The sequence below is a fragment of the Aulonocara sp. 'chitande type north' Nkhata Bay genome, linkage group LG2 (genome assembly GCF_057382095.1).
Source record: "Aulonocara sp. 'chitande type north' Nkhata Bay isolate Kocher_YH1m ecotype deep benthic linkage group LG2, A_spYH_male_GT1.1, whole genome shotgun sequence".
Taxonomy (NCBI): Eukaryota; Metazoa; Chordata; class Actinopteri; order Cichliformes; family Cichlidae; genus Aulonocara; species Aulonocara sp. 'chitande type north' Nkhata Bay.
This window is the reverse complement of record NC_141345.1, coordinates 823,503-830,323: the sequence shown is the minus strand read 5'-3', so window position 1 is coordinate 830,323 and position 6,821 is coordinate 823,503.

Here is a 6,821-nt window from a genome sequence, read left to right as displayed (position 1 = left end):
TATGTGAACAGCATCCAGCCATCTTCTATGGCCAGAGCTCATTTAAAATGGACTTTGATGCTGTTTTCCTTGACGTGTACTTTTGGCTATATTACCCTATTAATGCATCTATTCCTTAAATGTATTCTTCTTTTCCACTTTAACTACATTGACTGCACAGGGTCAGCCCCTGCTGTGTTATGCAAAAAGAGTTACTTGAATTAAAAGAGTTTCTCTTACATAACCTTTAGCTTCTCAGCTGTTTTGTTTCAGGAGTACAAGTTAGTGAACACATTGAGGTCAGATCATCATAAGCGTTAACATCAATATCTCAGCTGGGTGTTCGTGAGTTTCGTGTTTCTTCAGTCGGCATTTTCGGTGCTTTAACTTCTAGCAGTGGTGGAGGATTATCTCTCTCCAGGTCCCATCAGACTGCCAAGAACAGATGGTTTGGTTGAGCTTTTGGAGAGTTTCTGTAGCACACAGCTTTGATGAGTGACAACAGCATCAATGCCGTCATTGAAAACTGCCTCTAATCTGGAGTCTCAATACACAAGAGGCTCTTAACAGTGCCGGGAGTCAGAGAAAAAGCCACTTGATGCATCTTTGCATGTTTTTCACTCAGAGAAGAGGAGGAAGAATAATGCAAACGGATTTCCTGAATATTTCCAAATCGTCTCATAAGACTACCGGTTTTCCACTAGGTATGCTTTTGCATTTGACAGTTTAATTAACATGTTTGCATGACTAATTTGTTTATCTTTAGGGATCATTTCAACCTTCATGCACCTCCACCTATTTTGGGTCCAGCATAGAATACATCTGTTCCTACCTGCGATGTTTGGACACCAAGGTAACACAGGCACATGTCCTAGACATAGTGACATAGATTAAATTTCCCTGCAGGGCTGACATATGGGCTTGCTGCATGCCAGGGTCCTGCTGTGCCATTTTAGACTCCTGGCACACAAACAAGCCTCCAGCACTGATAAAAGCCATCATTTACTCTAAGATTTTTACAGCCTTCATTTATCTGAGAAAACTGGCGTTTTTGTCAGTTCCTCATAAGCCAGTTTTTAGGCTTGGCGTAGAATATGAACTGTTATTTCAATCACTGGATAATGTTCTGCATGGAACAGCTAGCAAAGTAACAAAGTCAAATAGTTTAAATGGCATTTAAACTATTTCCTCTTTTTCTGCACTTAAAAAAAGATATTTGGGGAAATAAACTACTTTACTATGTTTAGTTAAGTTAATCCACAAGCTTCATACATGTTTTTTATTTATCTACTTTTTTTTTAATGCTGATGCAACCTAAAGCAACGGTCAGCATCCTGCTTCTCAACTTTCTAGGGTTTTTTTGCATCGAGTATGACTCCAAATGTATTAATTTATATATTTCTTTCCTTCAGTATTGCCTCTCTGTGTCGTTTCAGTTACCACCTTCTGATTTTATCACATATCCAACTCTCGCACAGTTTATTGATAAATATATTCATGCTCAGCGTCTGTCTGCTGCTGCCTGCTGCTTCCAGTTAAAGCTGTTAGTCAGCCTGATTTCTCTGAATAGTGTGACATGTTTGAGTTGATTTCTGGTTTATAACCAAAATGACAGGTTGTTTTTTTTTTTATATAATCGTCCTTCCAGGAAAGATGAAAGTCTAGCTCTCAAGCTTCATATTTTAAATTCAGACAAGAGAGTGATATTGATTTTTGTCACCTCTCTAATGTGTTGTTTTAAAGTAGTAAAGTATTGTTTTAATTATGAGTGACATGTGGGTTTTGTTTGTGTTTGCTGATGACTGTTTGCCCATGTATATGTTGCTACAGCGATGACTCAGTGCATCAAGCTGCCGACTGCCTGGACTCCTTAACAACACGTCCAGTGCGCTCTACCAATCTACTAGCTCCACACACAGAGTTCTCCTGCCTGTAAAGATACTCCAGCTCTAACTCCATGATGGACCTTAAAGCATCCTGACATCTGCACCAGGCTTGAACAACCTAGTTATTAATGCAAGACACTATAAGGTTGTCTACAGCAGTCCATGCAGTGGATTTCTGTGTCTTCTGTCACCTCATCTGCTCTGATCCTCCCTGACCTACAGAGTGTAAATCCTGTCATGCAGCTCATGTTGTCTTGATGCTTGCTGTGTTCACAACATTTAAGTGAAGGTGTGAGAAACGAGTGTGAGCGTAATGAAAATGAAGAGCAGACGTGTGAAAAATGGAGGTGTGAGTATGTGTTAGAATGTCGCTGCTAATTTGTGTGTGAAAGTAGTTTTTGTGGCATCTTACTATTGGCTTTATTTTTCAGTAGCAGCCAATCAATAAGGTGCACAAATATGGCGCGCACCCACCCTCAAAACTTAACTCAGAGTCAACAGGCTAAATAAATTATTAAAACCTATTTTCATCCTCTATTTTCGCTGGGATAATCCACACCCCACCTGTAGAGGATCTCCAACACTGGAGCTCGCCTTACAGTTTGAGAAGCATTTCTTCAGGGTGATCATATGGGACAAGAATAATCTTTGGATGCTTGTGGAGTAACCTTTCATGTCACGATCACTGTTATTTCAGCTACTTTCCTGCCCTGTAATCATCAATTTTGAACATCTCTAATGGAGACGCATATTTTACGTGTGATATGTTTATGTTCGAGCCAACCAAATGTGCCATTGTCTCAATATTCAACTCAGAGACGATGCATAACAAAGTTTTACAGTCTCACATAAACTGGGATGCCCTAGTTTCCATCTAATGAGTTGAGTGAATGATTGTTTAGAAGTAGACCTAACAGAAGGAAGCCTGTCTATTCTTAGAGGAACAAACATTTCAAACATTTTGTTTTAGACAAGTGTGAAAGGATTAAACTAGAAGTATCACTGGAATATATTGCACTACTTTGAGTTTGCAGTTTATTCACCTTCCTTCTGTCTGCTTTTTTTTTTCTCGACAGACTCTCAGGACACACCTATCCATTAAAACAATATTAGCCACTACCTTTATCTAAGTTCAACAGAAAATCCTATTAGGATCCTGTTATGCACATCTCTAGTCTGCTTGGAGTCTGCTCAAAGGTGCTGGAAGTCGCTTGGCGTCTATAACCATTATATTTAACATTATAGACGGAGCTTGAAATTTGATTTACATCACCACCAATGCAAAGTTAATATGTTCTTCTTTTGTCTTTTTTTTGTAAAAACCCTTCTTCTTGCAGATAGGATTGAAGAATTGTGCAGATATGAATAGTAACAGATGGCTTCATAACTAACTGACAAACAGATGCACAGACTTCTTTTACTTTACATTTTGCCCCAACTTTGGTTTTAACTCTGAAGCAGATAAGTGTTACTTGACAATCAGATTAAGATAATATTATTACGTTTTATGGCATCTGTTTTGAAAGAAGCAAGTCTGGAAGTTGCGTCTACTTCTTTCACTCTTGTCTCTCTCTTATAATGTTTCCGGTGTGATTTTCTCAATCTGTGGGTAAGCTTCATAAGAATAATGATCATTGTGTTACTAGCACCCTTTTTGTGCCTATAGCAGCATTTCGATGTTTCAAAGACACCCTGCGTCTCGGTAATTAATAGCAAGATGACACTGGTTGTGTGCATGCGTGTACAGATTAACCCCAGGGAGGAAGAGGCTCTTCTTTCTCGCCCTTTCAGCGAGAAGCTGTTTGGTGTCTGAGTCAGTCTGGTGAAACACTGGAATTTCTGAAGGTTTTGCCGCATCAAGAACAGGAGACAACAGGGAGGCAATGCAGCACAGACACTTGGAGAATACTTGAAATATGAAGGAAAGTCAGACTTACCCTCGACAAGGGCACCAAATTATTTAGTACATCTCTCAAATAAGGAAGATCTGTCCTGCCAGTGGCACACTGACAAATCTACAGGTTTCTGTAATGGGGAAAGTTACTGGCAGCTTCTTTATGACGACCAAGCGGTGGACATTTCCCTCCCTTTTATTTACTCATGAGAATCAAATGTCTTCAAAGAGCCAATCTTAGTCGAGCAGCATAATTGGATTTTTTTTTTACTTACTTTACTTTTTTTGCTTACTGTATTGATCGACCTGGACTGAAGGACTATACAAGAAGGTCAGGTTCCCCTTTCAACCTCTGTATTCTCTGGTTTCCATTGTCTTCATTTTGTACATTCATAAAAATAAAATTCTAACATTTCCTTCTAGTTTTTGTGAGCTTTTAAAAGGGAACATAAGATGAATGCCAATTTGTGTTATTTTTGACTCTCTTGAATTTCTTTCCTGCAGTGTCACTTCCCAAATGGACAAATTGCAAAGAAGAATCATATTGAAGAGTCAACTGTCAGTTTGAATAGGATCAAACTATGAATTTTCTTATTGTTGAAACAAGGAATACTTATTATTTGAAAATTCACACATTGTCACATCCTTCATATTTTGCTGTGGAAACAAGTGAGTGCAAATGGTTGCCTGTCTCTATGTTTTAGCCCCGCAACAGACTGGCGACCTGTCCAGGTTGTACCCTACCTCTCGCCCTAGCTGAGATAGGCTCCAGCCCCCTGCAACTCTGATAAGGGTAAACCGAAGAGAATGGATGGATGGAAGATAACTTAGAACATAACTACAACCCTTATCTTTTCTGTTGCATCCATATTCATATTCTCAGCCCAAATTCAATAACTGTTTCCATAGCTTGCTGTTTGCTGCACCATTTTAAAAGAGCCTTTTGGTTTATTTTGCTTTTTCCCTGCAAGCACATGTCCATTCATACCATTCAGTACACAGGGCTAATACAGAAAACAGGCATGATTAAGCAGTCAATGTCTTAACGGTGCAATAAACAGCATAAGCTGCAAAATGGGTCTAGAATTAGTAAAATAGTCTGTTTGCAGCCAAAGGTGGCTTCATGGGAAGCAAATGTAGCTAAAACCTGACAAAACATCTAAAGGTGGTGATTCTTCTGCTTATTCTTTATATCTGCCCATTCTTAAGTTTACCATCCACATTTATTTTACTGGTTGATAAATTTATTTTCTGTAACATACAGATGAGTATACATCTACTATCTACAAGACCTGAGCTTAAACCTTCCCAAAAGGCAAACCTCTACCGCCATCTGTTGGGGAAATTTATTATTCTTAGCTTTATAACTGTCAGTTCTCATCTCCCTGAAGGAAGGCACTGCACTATGTGAAATATAATTTGAGACTTTGGCCGTTTTGCTATGGCTGTTCTTGCACGCCTAGTTTTGCTTTAGGAGTATTAAACATGTGTGATATAATAAAAATGTTAACACCAACACTAAACACCGAATGCCTGTAAAATATCATGCAATACATATTACAGATCTTTATGGAATTTAATAAAAAGCTCTTTTTCACATGAACGCTGGAGTGGTTCTTGTGAAATCTGGCTTCAGTGTTTTTGAACAGAAACTCACCAGTGTGAACTCACACCTTCACAGTTAGAATTTCTTTTTCACACAGGCTTTTTCAGCTTACACAGAAGTTATCACATCCCTTATCATAGCATCAGCATCACATTTTAAACTGAAGCATGTCTTTTTTGCACAACTCTATGCAAAAATTCAAATGAAAGGATTAACAAAATATGAAATATTTTAATGAAAGACTATGTTAACTTGTTCACTTGACCTTCGGAACCCAAGTTTCAAAACTGATGCTGGATTTTTGAGGCTTAATGGTAAACAGTTGGACTGATTCGGATGAAAGGATTACTAGACCACGATGCCAGTCTGAGACTATCAAAGGCTTTCATTCTGAACTGCATCTAAACATCCTGATGACATTGTTTCTCAACTACCTCCTTCCTGTTGAGGGATGAGCTCTTGAGAAGACCACAATGGATGAAAATAATGAAAAGCAGTTTGTCTGACCTTCTTACAAGGACCTACTCTGTACATCCTAAGAGTAACATGTTACCTGCCATTGAAACAACAGCTCATAGGGCCGCTCTCCAAGACCCAAAGTATATAGTGGATTACTCCCCATACCCATGGGATGTCTATAGCTAAAACTGTCAGAAAGGAAAGTGTGTTTGTCTCTTTGAGAGATACTGGATTTTACACTGGATTTTAAAATATATGTAGTTGTTGAAAATATGTTACTATTTGTGCTGGCGACACCCCTCTTACACGCTTAGGAACACAGGTAGCCCATGTACTGATACTGTTACTGTCATTTGCATTTTTGTGTACATACATGGTCATTCGAGAAGCACTAAAAGTTTGCTTGTATTTCACACAAATAGTTTATTTGTTCTGCTTCAAATATGTAGACTGTGATGTCGTTCCAAGAGTGGTGAGTGCTGTCAAACTAACATTCGAATCAAACTACGGTTCAGTAGGCGCAAAGAAAACTGAATATTCAACTGCTAAAAAGGTTTCAGGTAAATTCACCAACCAAGGTTAAATAGTGCCTCTTTTTTACGGACATTAACCAAATATTATTGGGCGTATAGAAAAGGGACTATTCAAAAAAATAATTAAAAGCCCCAAACTGCCATTGTAATTTGGGAAAATATCCTAGCTGTCCACAACAAAAAAAGTTCACAATATGATATGTTGGTCTGTTGATGGACTCATCCATAAGAATATTGTACAGTCTATATACAACTGGCTTTGAAAAACACATTTCAATGACCTGATGGGGTTTGCGTTCCAAACCTGTGCAGTGTCACGTGTGTCTGTAATGTCTGCAAATGAGAACTCAAGACACTGGCTGCAAAGAAAATCCTGCCAATATTCTTTGGCAATACTGGTTCCCTCCAAGTAACTATATAAAGTGTTGTTTTGGTCTGTGGGCACAAGAGCTGAAAGCCTCTGA